The sequence below is a fragment of the Spodoptera frugiperda genome, chromosome 28, assembly GCF_023101765.2.
Source record: "Spodoptera frugiperda isolate SF20-4 chromosome 28, AGI-APGP_CSIRO_Sfru_2.0, whole genome shotgun sequence".
Taxonomy (NCBI): Eukaryota; Metazoa; Arthropoda; class Insecta; order Lepidoptera; family Noctuidae; genus Spodoptera; species Spodoptera frugiperda.
Window position 1 is genome coordinate 4,772,979 of NC_064239.1, and position 14,479 is coordinate 4,787,457.

The 14,479-nt window shown below is 36.7% G+C and overlaps 1 protein-coding gene across 1 annotated transcript in view; it reads right to left on the reverse strand.

Moving 5' to 3' along the window:
* LOC118264893 (protein turtle) overlaps positions 1-14,479 on the reverse strand; it is a 58,991-nt gene that overhangs the window by 16,827 nt on the left and 27,685 nt on the right. The window contains exon 2 of the mRNA XM_050706045.1: positions 2,514-2,550. The gene's annotated coding sequence lies outside the window, so the exon portion shown is untranslated. The remainder of the gene's footprint in view (positions 1-2,513; positions 2,551-14,479) is intronic.

Below are 14,479 nucleotides of genomic sequence, written 5' to 3' on the forward strand. Positions count from 1 at the left end.
CACTGCACTACCAACTAAAATACTCTGCCTTTATTCCGAAATAAGAATCTTTATTTAAATGTACATTTACCATTGCCATGCGCTTTTTTGTAATAAAATGAGCATTTACATTTTCAAGTTCGTGAAAATAATGAACAGGAAATGTTCTCTAGAATATTTTTGTAATGTAGCGTAGCGTTTCATTAATACGTGCTTACGTTAAGACATAATTGCCATTATTAGAAAGTAAATCACGTCAAATACAAAACATATGATGATAATCTGTTTGAAGATTGCTTCATTATTTTAGTGTACAGAAAAAGACTACCTTACCCAGTTTCTAAGCGAGAACCTTTTCGCGAATGTGTGGTGTGCAAAATATCATGTAGGTACACACTACACACATATCCACCTATTTCGTGACCGGAATGAGTGATGGAAGACGGGAACCGGTCGGGTTGGCGCAGGAAGGGACGCCCAGTAAAATGACTTTCTCATCGAAAATACTACACGCCGCCTTTTATAACTTATAGACATTTCATATCACTATTTCTGTTCGAGACGCCCGGATAAATAGTTGCCGATAAACTACGTGCGTATCGTGTAGCTGTAGCCTTTCATGCTTATGGTACAAACAGAGATATTATTATCAGCAAAACGGAAGTTCTACAATTGTATTGAATTTAAATTTATAGGTAATAATCGACATACAAGTACCTACCTACTATCATAGAATGTTGTGGACAAGTTAAAACATTCTAAAGAATGAGTAAAACTGTGATATATCTCCGGGCATTACTGTAATAGACACGTCGCTTCATAAATTCACAAACACTGCACTACAGATACAAAGTTTACGCTGGGTACTGAACTGCAGAATGCAGTTAAATAATGCAGTAAGCAAGTCCGTGCAGTGTCGCCGACGCCGTGCCTGCGATGACTGTCTCATTTTATCATAGCACGAGACCTTACTTTAATAGTGACTGAAGCTTATTATCTCTGCGGGTAAACAGTCAATTTTAGTTCAGGGGTTCGTGTTTTCGTGCCGGCCAAATTACTGTATTAATATTATACAATCCATGATCGATATCAAATAAGAATGTATAAAACCGTCGTTGTTCATCAAACACACCGCTTACGTATAAATACTGAATACTTACGTAAGTTAAATATGAATGTAACTAGATAGCACGCCACGATCATGCGCACGTAGGTTACACGCTGAGTACGTGTCCAAAATACACGGTATCAAAAAGTATGTCGCCAACTCGCTACAAGCGCCAACATTTTTCAAAGTATTAGTATACCGAATAAAATCTAACTTCGAGTTTAAAGGTTTAAGAAAGTTAGCCGTGAACGAATCTTATTACTCTTTTGTCGCGGCATGCAAGTTTAAAGTAGAGAATTCAGAAGAGCGATCGACAAAGTTGTGGCTGTCGCGACCAAAGCGGATTACTCGTTCAGCCTTCCCCGTTCCGTGGCTCCGGGCTCCGGGGAATATCGCAACGATAACGTGATTATTTGAGCTCGTCCGAGTTGAGAGGACACACTATCCGTATTGTGAGCCTTGCCCGGGCCCGTGTTAGCCTATCTGAGTGCCACTAGTTAGCGTTTCCCATTCGAGTGTGAAGTCAACGGATACCGCACGCGCCCAACTTGATTCCAACCAATTATACACTGGAGCTGCAGTTACTGCCAATTACGAGTTTCACCGAGTTGTTATTGCCTCTATGATAGCCGAATGTAATTACTAACATCGTGTCAGTATGTTTAAAGGAATAGCGTAAATCGGAGTATTAAAAACAAAGTTTTGTGTGCAGCCAGTGGTTTTTATTCCCACCACTCGACGCTAAAGCATAAATGTGCCAAATTGAGCGCAAATATTCACGAGACCCTTATCTCTGTGTAATGAAATGAGTGGCGTGTATAAATTGCCCTGTAGGCCCTTACATCTGCACTACCACTAACAATAGGTAATTGGTTGAAGTCTTTTGGGCCAGTTTCTGACGTACCTATTAACTAAATTGTTCGATACTTTGCCAATAGTCTTTTCCAGCTACCAGATAAATGAACCAAATGAGATAAACCAAAAACTATTTTTTACCATGTTTATACTTCAAACATTTTAACATTTATCTTGTTTATACTTCAAACTCCTAAATATTGTTAATTTATTTAATCATATCTCCTATAATACTTATTCTAATTCCAATTGGGTGTCATCAGTACATGTGATATCTCACTTTAGGTTTTTTTATTTACATTTATCTTATTTACTTTTAATATATTGTTTTTTTATATTTTAGAAACTCTAACCATAACTATTTAAAATCAAAAAATGGCTAAAGGTACAATAAGCCAATGTTCTTCAAAACTTGCTTATATACTAACGAAGTAATTTGTACAAAAATATTAACTGTTATTTAAGTAGAGAAGCATAATTAGCGGCGAGGCACTGAGCCAAAGTAGTTAGTTAGTCGAGCGAATCAGCGAATAGTTTTCAAGAGAGAAACAAAGTCAAGTGGATATCTTACCAGTGCTCCGTATCCGACCACCGTCAGGCGCCAGGCTCTGTAACAACGAAATATACTCTTTATAATATAAGTATGTACATTTTTTATTACTAAAATAAGGTCACACGTTAAAAATTAGACTGCACGACATTATTGTCAATTATTTAAAAATATCCACCATAAATAAGGAAGTTAAGACCTAAGTACTACAAAAGGCCTACGTTCCAACTTAATCTTCGAAAATACTTCAAGTTTTGAGCTTTTACTGGAAAATTTATCTTTGGTTGCGGTTGGATCCATGAATAAGAGCTCTGGAAGTGCTCGAAATGTTCGCGCTCCGTATTGTATTCTACAGATTTCAGTGGGCTACTTATCTCGAAAATATGAACGAAGTTGATTTCACAGGAAATAGTCCGTAGAAAATATCCTTCTGGGTACAAATTTTAATAATGTAGGTCATGATAGACGGGAGGTAAGCATCAGTATTAGCTGCATGTCAGAGAGCAGACGTTGTTTTAATCAGCGCTTGTTTGTGACCACTAGTTAATGATGGTAGCGTGAAGCGGGTGTATAGTGCCGGCGCGTCGCCAACAGCTGGCTCTGTCAGCGGCCGCCATGATTGATTGGCATCCTCCCGCAGACTCAGCCGCATCTAGGGTACACAGGCATTCGCGACATCTGTACCGATAGCTTCTACATTACAAACTGCGATATCTTACGACATTTTTTATACGTGAATCACAGCTTTGCAAAGAGATTGATAATTTTAAATCAACTCTAGATTTCAAACCGATTGCCCCAATACTAATTAAAATTTTCAGCGAATTACTTCAGATCTCATTATCACGTAAACTAACTATTCAGGGTACACCACAGACACTCCGCTTTGCTTCGGAATCTCAATAGACGACTCCCCTTTTTCTCAAAAAACCGTTGGCCTCCTTAACATGCAATCTAAATTCCGATTTAAACTGTGATCGCTCACAGTGTAAAGGGCCTAAGAGTCGAGGAATGTCGGGAATGCAATCAAAAACGTCTCAATGCTGCTAAGCGATCTAAGGAAGCGTCACACATCAAATCGTTCGGCACGTTGCCGTCGTCGCCGCATTCGACACCCACCGCAGCTCGCAGATGTGATTGATGCCGCTTTCATCTCACACTACGTTAGTGTTAGTGTTTCATTAGTTTAACTATCTACACCAAATTGCTGATTACTAAGCTAAACAAATGTGTTAAGCTTGTAACAAATACAAAGCTTACTTGTGCAGGATATTTGTCGGCCCAGTAAATGTAACCAAGATATTAAATAGCACAAAATTAAAATGCTCTAGTGGCTCTAGAACAGCCTGTGGTGGACAGTACGAGTGCGGTATAAAATATTTTAGCAGGGAGGCGTTCAACTGCAAAATATTAATTTTCTTTACTGCCGAGGTACCGGCTTAATATATCTGACCCAAAATAATTAAATTATATTCATTTCACACTTTTCGGGCACGAATTTCGGTTAATCCTTTTTCACGATGTGTTTTGTCATATTTCAACATGAGCTTAATTGGGGTTTACTTGCGACAAAATGCTTAGTTAAGTCCTGATTGAGGGATATTACGAGTATGAAGCTTCAGATGTGAGAACCGCGAGGCGAGACAGGGATACACGTGAGGATTTGATTTACAGTACATTCTCTGAACAAATAGCTGCGGCGTGCGGTGGGAACACATTCCGTCAGCATCAGCAATCAACATGGAGTTAATACGAACAATACGTAGGTAGGTAGTGATGTGATCAATATCGTGCATTGTTAGATTCGGAGACGGCTGCCGGCGGCGCGTAATTTCCGCTACGTTCAGCTTAATCGCGCCGTTTCCTGTATCGGCTTATGAATCTTTTGATACTGCGCGCACCACAATTCGCGAATCAATTGATTACCCTCGACGTTCATGGTAATCACCACACAACATCGCGACTTATGGCTTTGATCTAGTTTGTTCGCCGTAATCCTCGTTCTGGTTATTGTAAGCCTTTATTATAAACACGTCAATTGAGTGCTCGCTGCGGTAATCGTTGTTTATTTTAGGCAACCTGTTTTCTTTCATTGGTGACCTAAATCTTTTCAGCTTTTAATGTGAGTGTATTTAGGGAATTATCTATGGTGGATATTTTTTATTTTTGTTACCGAAAAAAGTAGTGAAAGGAAATTAGATCAGCAACTTACTTACGTGGGTTATATATTTCTGCTAGAAATGATATCTGTATCAGATTAATTTCAATTTCTTTCACATTTTAGCTTGTAACTAAAAGAAAAACCGCCAAGCGAAGCAATTTAGAAAAGTATGCGAAACATGTTTAACCTAAATAAACCTATCGTTCGGTATTCATACGCGATGAAAGGGTAGAAACATGCAACGTAATCAACTGGGCTGGTTTTAATCATCGAGGGGTGTTCGACACGGGCTCCCGCGGCCATGTTGGTCATATCTACTCGTTGGCTACAACAGTTCGCGACATGCCACCATTATTTGAATACATGAACAGTTTATCCTAAAACGACACGACACAATAACGACTATGCTCGGAATAACTGTAGCTATTTGCAAACATTTCTGCTATTCATAGTATGCACTCCAATATCTTATCTTTTATTTTAGTTTTTTACACTAAAATCTATAAATATTGTACACATTCAGATAGCGGTAGTTACTGTAATTCTGTCAACTAAATAGAGATGACAGCTTTTCATGAGAGTTAAAACATCATCACAGTGCTTAAATAAGCCAAAATAATAATAACAGTGTGCAAGTCTTTGAAGATACATTATTGTTAGCTGTGATTTATAAGGCTACCACAATGACTGAAAAAAAATTCTAATACATTTTTCTTTTCATTCTCACCAGGTATACATTTTCTTCCGTCGTGAATGTGCTAAGTACCATAAAAAGAGAATAAATCAAGTCAGATACTGCTCTAAATAAATGTAATTTACGGTTACGTTTTCGCTTTCCGAGAGTAAAATGACGTTACGCCACCTACCGAGGTACGTATATCTACGGATCTCGGGAAAATTCTTGTACTTTTGTCCGGACATTTTAGTAATGCGATTATGAAACGTACCGTGCCTCTCATTCGAGGCTTACTCCAATCCATAAAGCCGTTACTCGTGAATATTGTTCAGCATATATTTGCTGGTTATTATTTGTTTTTGTACCTAGGTAACTATTGCAGGCTTTTCCTAAAACAAACGATTATTTTCCCAGCATTACTCGCTTCCTTAACTAACTAAACAATATTTTTAAATCACCGTCATTACATGTCATTAACTCATATCTCAAGGAAAGCCATGATTATTATAATGACATATCCTTGTTTTCATTAAATAGGTATTAATAAAGTGCTTACTATTACGAAGTATGTAAGTAGGTTACTTCGTAATCAATTTATTTTAAAACAAATGTGATCCTAGCAAGCGCTGTAATTTTGGTTTATACAAATGTACGTATCTTCTATGCGCATAGAATCATAGTTGAAAATTAAACTGCACCACGAAAACACGCCACTGGCACACGATCCAATATAAAATGGCAACATGTGAAATAATCTGGTAAGCTTCAATTTGAAATGTGAACTGAATTTCAGTTTTATCAGTGCAAAGTGAGGAGGAAGGAAGCGGGGAATGCGCCCGGGGTATTTGCTTAGTGGTCAGACGGCATCGGCTCCCGGCTCCCGGCTGCCAGCGCCCGCCACTCCCGGCACAGTTCCGAACCCCAATGATCTCGTGGAATCGCAAACACCCCTTTTAAAACGATGTTCTTGTTTGTAGGTCACATGTATTCTAATTAATTTGTTCGGTTTGCAAATTGGGAAAGCTATTTGGGGAAATTAGATTAATCGACGCAAATGATATTACGAGTATGCGGTATTTGTGCTAGATTTAAATAGATGGCGCTGTCTGCCATATTATTTTGTTTCAGTACAGGTTTACGTTAAATTCACCACACACAGTGGTCTGGATTAACATGTTAAATAAATAACACATTTATAATTATTAAACTCGATATGGATATTGTCTGTTTCACACACTCGCGCTCGTACGACCAAAAAACAAACAATAGAAACTGGACGCAAACTAAACTCAATTACATCTCGGTTTGATTGTGTTGCGAACGGAAATTGCTCGGTATTATCGAATCCCTACGTACACACAGGCTCCATAATTATGGACCATAAACAAATATACGCCAGTTGGTCCATTTCATTACTTTAAATTCGACACGTTTTACTCCGACGAATCAGGATTTTAATTTCCATGTAACGACAGATAGAGGGGTAGCTAATGCGAATTTTTGTAGACGCGATAAGGGAACAAATTTCCGTTACAATAGATTACAGATCGTGAGTATTGGCTGAGTAATGGACGTGTCTTTTAAATATAAAGAAGGAAGAGCTTTACTTATAAACTTGTAGTTGTTTTGAAGTGTAAAGCGCTTGATACAATTTCTTAACATAAATAATAATATAGTATGATATCTTTTATAGAAATTCGTATAACATAGTGCGCCACGCAAAGAATATGTTACAACGTATACAATATGTTTAAGCAAAAAGTGACTTGAGGATGTTAGCTCAGAGAGGAAATGACGGACCGGTTAGGTTTCAATAAAGTAGTCTTATAGTAGGGTCGATATAGGTTGTGGCAACCACAAGAACATCCTGTGGAGACCTGCAGGAAACCACTCACTTTGCGTCATATCTATAAATACACAAATGAAAGGATACACTGTACAAAATTAAAAGAGAAAGTAAACACAAGCCATTTCAAAAATATTGCTAAAACACTAAATACTGTTAACTCCACATATAAAAGCAATTGTTAAACAATTATTTTTTTATTTTATTTTTTATGTTACGATGCGTTACGAGGCTATTTTACGCACGCAATTTTAAATTGTTTTAATTTCGATGAAATGTTTTGTATTGTATTGTATTCTGTTTAGTAAATACTATATAAATTATATCAAGTGTAATATAATATGTGAATAGTTCACAAAGATAATGACAAAAGAAAATACATAACGAAATTAATTATTATTTAGGTACCTACTTTAATGTAGGTAGGTAATAATTTACTTATCATGTATTGTGGTATATGATAACTTACGTAACCTTAACAACCTACTTTAATAGTAACAGACAGTCTGATAAATGCCATTAATATTATTCTATTCTGATACATACAAAAAAAAAACATTCAGCTAGTGTAAAATGTAACACTTTCACAAAATTATGTCCAAATATTTCTCACGCTTAGTTTGCCTACCTGGCAAAGTATGTTAAAAAAAACAAAAATGGGACAAACGGTATAAAAAATAACAAAGCTCTAAGCTTCTAATTTATGGGACATAAAACTGGCGCGCTACTTTAATTCCCAATGACTCAATAGATGGCGTTGTTCATTTTCTGTCGAATCCTGAATCGCGCTATCGAGATTCTCCTGCGGCCACATATAAGGCGGCGACCGGCGATGATCTGCGCATTTCGCCGGCTCGGTCTGTAGCGGTTTGCGGACTCTATGGGCCGAGGCAACTAACCTAACCATCTTCTTGGACCTCTTTCGCGGGGTGGCGGGTCGACTCTCGAGTCAGGAAAAATTGAAACCCCGCACCATAAATACTATAGAAACTTACCAACTCAATTGTTGGTACTACTATTGGAAGTATGGATTTTATTAGGTAAAATAACACAACTACTTAGTAATATTTATAATAATTAATAATATTAAAAATAGACTCCTTTTTTAATTTCCATTCATTGTCATCATAAAATTGATTATTGAGAATTTTAAATAAATATATGGAATAAATATAACAATTACAATGTCATAAAATATCGCACGTCTCACGGAGCCCGTTTAGAAGTAGGTACAGTTGGAATAATTCTCTTGAACTTTATTTAGGGAGTGGGTATAATAATTTGTGACGGGCTCAGTCGCGGTTCTTATTGAGTTTCGACGAAGGGCCTTAACTCGTCATTGCAGTATTTAGCGAACTTTAAAGGGACAACGACGACGCGACGGGAGCTCGGAGCGGTATTTATGTAACATTTATACTATAATAGCCGAAGACAGATTTAATACTCCCTTTTTGTATTTAACGTCTCACAATACGGAATAATACGTTTTGTTGTTATAATTTTTTAGTGATCGTTTTCGTACTTTATAAAAGGTGGTTTGGTCGTACTCGCAGGTGGAATGGTTTCGTTTATGACTGGGAAGTCGTGACTGCGTCTATTTCACAATAACAGCACTATTTCGGCAACAAGCCATATTGTTAATGGCTCAACGTCTTGAGTAAAAGTTTTGTCGTCAAACAACAGTTATTGATTTTAGCACATTCAGTTGTTTCAGACAGGGTCGTTTGAGGGCGCGAGCGGGTCTGCGAGGGGTTCCAGGAGAACGGGAGGCGAGGCAGGGGGGGGAAAGCAGTAAAACGGCAACCATACCTCCACACGTGAATATTTGATGGCTGAATCTCGCTGTGGCTACGGATACAAGGGTATTCAGGTTATCAGACGTAGCCCGCTAAGACTGAATCGACGTAGACATTAATTAACTTCACTGATTAGGGGCTAAGCTTTGAAATGAGCTTGGAACTTAATCCTCCGCCGTTTCTGAGCCAGTTTTAATTTCAATTTGCGAAGCTAGAATAAATAACATCGAACCGGCGCGGGCGGCCGACGGTTAACGTGATTGTTTGTTACGTTAATTTTCTTAATAAATCATGATTGATAGCTCTTTGCTACGCCCGCCTGTAAGTGTTATCGAACGGGGTGTTACCTTAGGGTATACCTACTTATAGAAGTAAATAGTAACAAAGCTGAGATAGCATAGTATTATTATGCACGGTTCAATGAGGATATGTTTGTACACAGTACGTCGGATTAACATGGTTTATTTTATTTCATTGGATTAACTATAACAATGATATATTTATTCTGGACAAATATAGGCACATATATTGTAGAACGATCAAGATTTGGGACTTCTACTTATATCATCAAAATATATTTTAGCGTCTTTCTCGAAGTTCATACCATTAAAGTGTTCAAAAAAGTAATATGTAAAAACAAAAAATATTTATGAATTTAATAGCAACTATCTTGTACAGTTTTATTCGTCTGGTTTCCTGGGTATTGTGTGTAACTTCCATATTATGATTACGTTTACAACGATTGTGTTACGTTACACCTCAGAGAAACCATACATGTACGAGCACGAGGTGCGTATTTAAGTAGTTCTTTAACTCGGTAAGCTGAAAGCGTAGTCAGTAGGTATTTCCTTGAATTATTGATTCCCCCTAGCAAAACGAGATCTTCCGCATTTCCCGTCGGCGACAATGTTACCCCAGCCTACATTCAAAACGTGTTCCGTCTATATCTACCTGTACGGTGTAACTAGAAACTCAGTTAACATAACAAATGTGATTGCTGCTGGGGGAATTGAAATGTTACAACTTTTGGTTTCAATATATTCTAATAATATTTAATACGTTTCACCCAAGAATGTGTGTTGTGATTGTGGTACACATCAACATATTATATCTAATTTTCTTATTCAATTCAACTTTTTTATTAATACTTTTCACACGTCAAATGTAAGGTTATTATTTCGAGTTATATTTATGGAACATTCATTTACTGTCCCATTCATCTTCATTACGCAGTTTCCGCTCCGGTAGTGATGGCACATCAACGCGCTTCCCGAGCTACACTTAAAAAACCTGCACCTAGTTCCGTGGGAGACGAATAATGATTGTATATTATCGGCTAATGATATTCGCGGACTTGGCGGCCTCACTGCCGCACGTCCTACTCATTTGTAACGCTCGCTCCACATCCCGAGTGAATTACTCTTGCTTTATTACAAATTGTGCACTGCGAGAATGAATAAATAATCTATTTGGTTAGAAATACGCTCGAAATGTGGGTATCAGTGCAATATGGACGAAGTAAGCAGATTTCATCTGCATTAACTAAAACTGCATGTTGTTGGCGCTTGTTTTTAGTCTGCCTCGAACGGAAGCGTAACTAACGAATGGCGCATGGCATTGATATATTATTAAGGACTAGCGTTTGTCCGCGGCTTCGTCTCACGTGGGGGATAAACAGTGGCCTGAGTTTCCGTGTCACATACACTCTTGTATAAGTAAATCCCGATAGTAAATGGAGAGGAAAATAAAAGGCAAGATCTACATTTCCACATTAGTAATATTAAGTAGTTGTGTGGACTATTTTAGATATTTTATGTATGAGAAGGTACACTAGTAAGTTATAAAATGTATACAGGTTATTAACTTCATGTGAACAAAAAAAAACACATTTCCATGCGGCTGAGGAAGTTTATGCATCAAAAGCACTTTCAGTATTAGGTTTAATTGTTGATAAAATCGCGTTTGTTATATGTTTGTTGTGTGTGTCATTTCCCGAGGGAGAGGTAAATGGGCACAAAGAGGGTGCGGCGCGAAGAGGGCGCGTCTGTTACTGCTAAGTGACTTTTTTAATATTTTAACATCGACAGTGCAAAGGTGAGGTAACCGCGATTCTGCTAATTTGTCGCGGACTTTTCCTACTAATGTACCGTAATTGTATACATTGTGTTGACTACGGTATATAACAATTATGTATTCTGTTTAAAAACAGTTAAGTAACTTAAAGTGTTTTCAATATATGGAACTGCATAATCCAAGAACATAGTCATTTAAGTAAGGTTATAAAGTAGATATCAATTTATGTTAAAAAGCTTCACGAAAATGAATGAAGCGATAATATGAAATGTTTGTTATTAAAGATAAATACGTAATTGAAACCCCGTGTGCGTTTCAATGCGGCGAACAGTGTTCTCCGTCTCATGTATATTTAGCAACACTTCACCGCACATATTACCCAAGTTTTTTTTCAAACGTTCTCCTAACTATTACTAATTTATTCAAGAGCTTGCGTAACCCGCTCGCCCTTCGCCCTACCTTATTCACTTTAGAATATTAATAGCGACGTGGCCCTTGATGTAAATAATCATATAATTTTATTTCGAAATTTGTTTACACTTGCTCGCTATAAAATGTATATTTAATTACATATTTATATAAGGAAATATGTGACGAAGAATGCTGATGGTATCAAATATCAACATATTTTGTCCGTGAGCTTTTTCTATGTTAAAAATTATAAAACATTAAAAATTGTTTGAATTTTGCTTGACTGCATTAGTATAAGCGTTTGTTTTTAAAACTTCTGTTTTTTTTTTGGAGCCTGCATATCAACATGTTTATAGATTAATCGCTAAGTTGATATATTGCCTCCAAAATATGATATTTTTGTTTCTTTATATCCGTTCACTCGCTATTCGCGGTTGTTTGTAAGGATCTGAAAGTATTTATTAGGCAAGTTAAACCAACGATTACTTAGTATAATTGGTATTAGTACTAAATATGGTAAAATCATTCATTCCAATGCCCCATTTATTAGCATGGGTTTCAATACATTATCTGCTTACCTACTTACTAGGAACCGTTGTTCAGAAAGTTCAAAGATAATGGAAACACAGTAGCTACAAAAGTAATTTGTTCACTTTATAAGAGAACCCTTCCGAGACTTTCTCCTGCAGTGTTTGAATTATCTACATGAATTAAACATCTATTCTAATATACATAGATTTAAATCTGGGAGCAATAAATTAAACTATCTGAGCGGTACCGGGAATCCAATTATTATCGGTAAGTAATTAGGTATCTTGGGACGCCGCCGCCGCCGCCTTCCGTATTTCCTCAATGGATGCAGATCTCAGATCAGATCTAGATTACGGATGAAGACGTACTCGGATAGTTTTTAAATGAGTTAAGTTTTTATTTCGCTTTCATAAAACTGAGGAGGGAATATTTACTAGATTGTCTGTTACGTCATCAGTTAGTCAGCTATTTCAGCTTCAGGGAAAACAACGTGTATTTTTAGGACATCTTACTATTGTATTTGCTACTAAAAAGTATTCTGAAAATTATATTGCCATTCATATACCACATCAATAATACTTTATTAGCTATATAATATATAGTGCATGATATATTATTTACTACTAAAAATAGTTCACGAGCACAAATAGAAAGTAGCGCATATTCCCTTTCTGACTAACTCGTGCGATAAACAACTGATAATGCAAGTTGTTTTGTAAATGCCCTTATAGCCAAAAGCCTCGACCAACACCTGAGTAGGCTAACGTTAGATGGTTGGATCAAGAGCCTGATGCAGAAGGCAGTACTTCTGGACACGGCGCGTATTGTCCGGAAATTCCTCTCTCTTGAGCCCTGACCACCGGTAGCTTGGATTTATCCCGTTACTGGTGGGCTACTGCTTTTTATATTTTTAATTGTTTTGTATATTATTATACTTATTGTTTCTAGTAGCTCGTATTCGCATTGGAGGTAAGTGAGCATGGATCATTAAACGCAATAACAAACTACTTATAGGCAATCAAATCAAAACAACCAATTCAAAACAATGCTTCTTTTACATATCGGATTTTAATCTTCATATTCAATTAATGTTAACATACATACCTAACTCAAAAATAACCTTTTTTTATTTATTGACGAATTCATAACAATTTATCAACAAAAGTCATCTTGAAGAGCCTTGACCTAAATTGGTTTTAACTTAATGTTATGTAAATATATGCCGCCAACGCCTTAGGAGTACAATCAATCGGTCTTTAGCGTAGTTTAAATGTTAAATCGTTGACCGACCACTCCTTATAAGTAGGAACAGTACTGTGATTCTGTGATACCGACTATTAATAGCTAATATTGTATGCAGAATGTTTTTAAATAATAAATGGTCGCGTTGATTTGTGCCCTTATTTGGTAAATTGTTGTGTAAGTTCCTGTCAGGGAGTTTTTCGTATGTAGGTGGTGTCCGTTCTTTGTTGTCCATCGAAATCGAAGGAAAATTCTATTAATATGTATTGAAATGTTAATATCTAAGTACAAAGTAATTGTATTATATTGTGTAGGTATTTATATATTTTTCCCTTTTCATATGTAAACATGCGTATTTATAACAACTTGTAACACCCTTGACAGTTCTAATTATAACTTCCTGAGTCCTTCATGTAATGGGCTAATAGGTCATTAAGTCGTTCATTATTATAACACCAGGTGGCAGCACGTGGCAGGCTAAGTTACACCCTCCTTATAATTTAATACTTTCGCTATGTAAGTACGTAAAAGTAGGAAAGTAATATACTGTACAGTGTACAGGTGCAATTACGTGTAAAATTAATTAACAAAGAGAAATTCTGAACTTATTTTTTGCTTAGAAACAGTAACTTTTCAGATTTACTTTATACATACCTTGTAACTGTAAGTATATAGCTCGCCTACAGATCCCCTAGGTACATATAGGACATAGTATAAATCGCCTTAAGTAAAAATTAATTCATTATTTAATTAACATATTTTAGTCTGAAATCAGACTTTTTACAGAAGTGAAATGTCTCTAAATGAATCAGTTAAAAAAAGCACGTAAGTAGACGGTAGAAAAACAAATTAAAGGTTCCATTAGATTGATGTGCACACGAATTACACATCAAAGATCTCATTCATCGCATTTAATACGAAACCAGAGTAACTTAATAAACTTAAGTACCTACATAATATCATTTAATCTTGTGACTGTTTTCATTGGTATCTAGGAGGTAAAATCACCCGATGACTCCTCCCGCCTAGGGCGAGGACAGAGGGAGTGTCAAACTCTTACTGACTAAAAACCACCCCGTTCCTACTCCTGCTTTTCGAGCTGGAGTCCCGGTAACCTGCTAGGCAGACCGCAGCTCCGATATCTAATGTGCTAATCTCATAGGTATATCTCATTTTGTCTTTAATAGGTAACTAGCCTAACAACATTTGCCTGAGACTGTAAGTCAAGTAAATCTAATTTATTTCTATGTA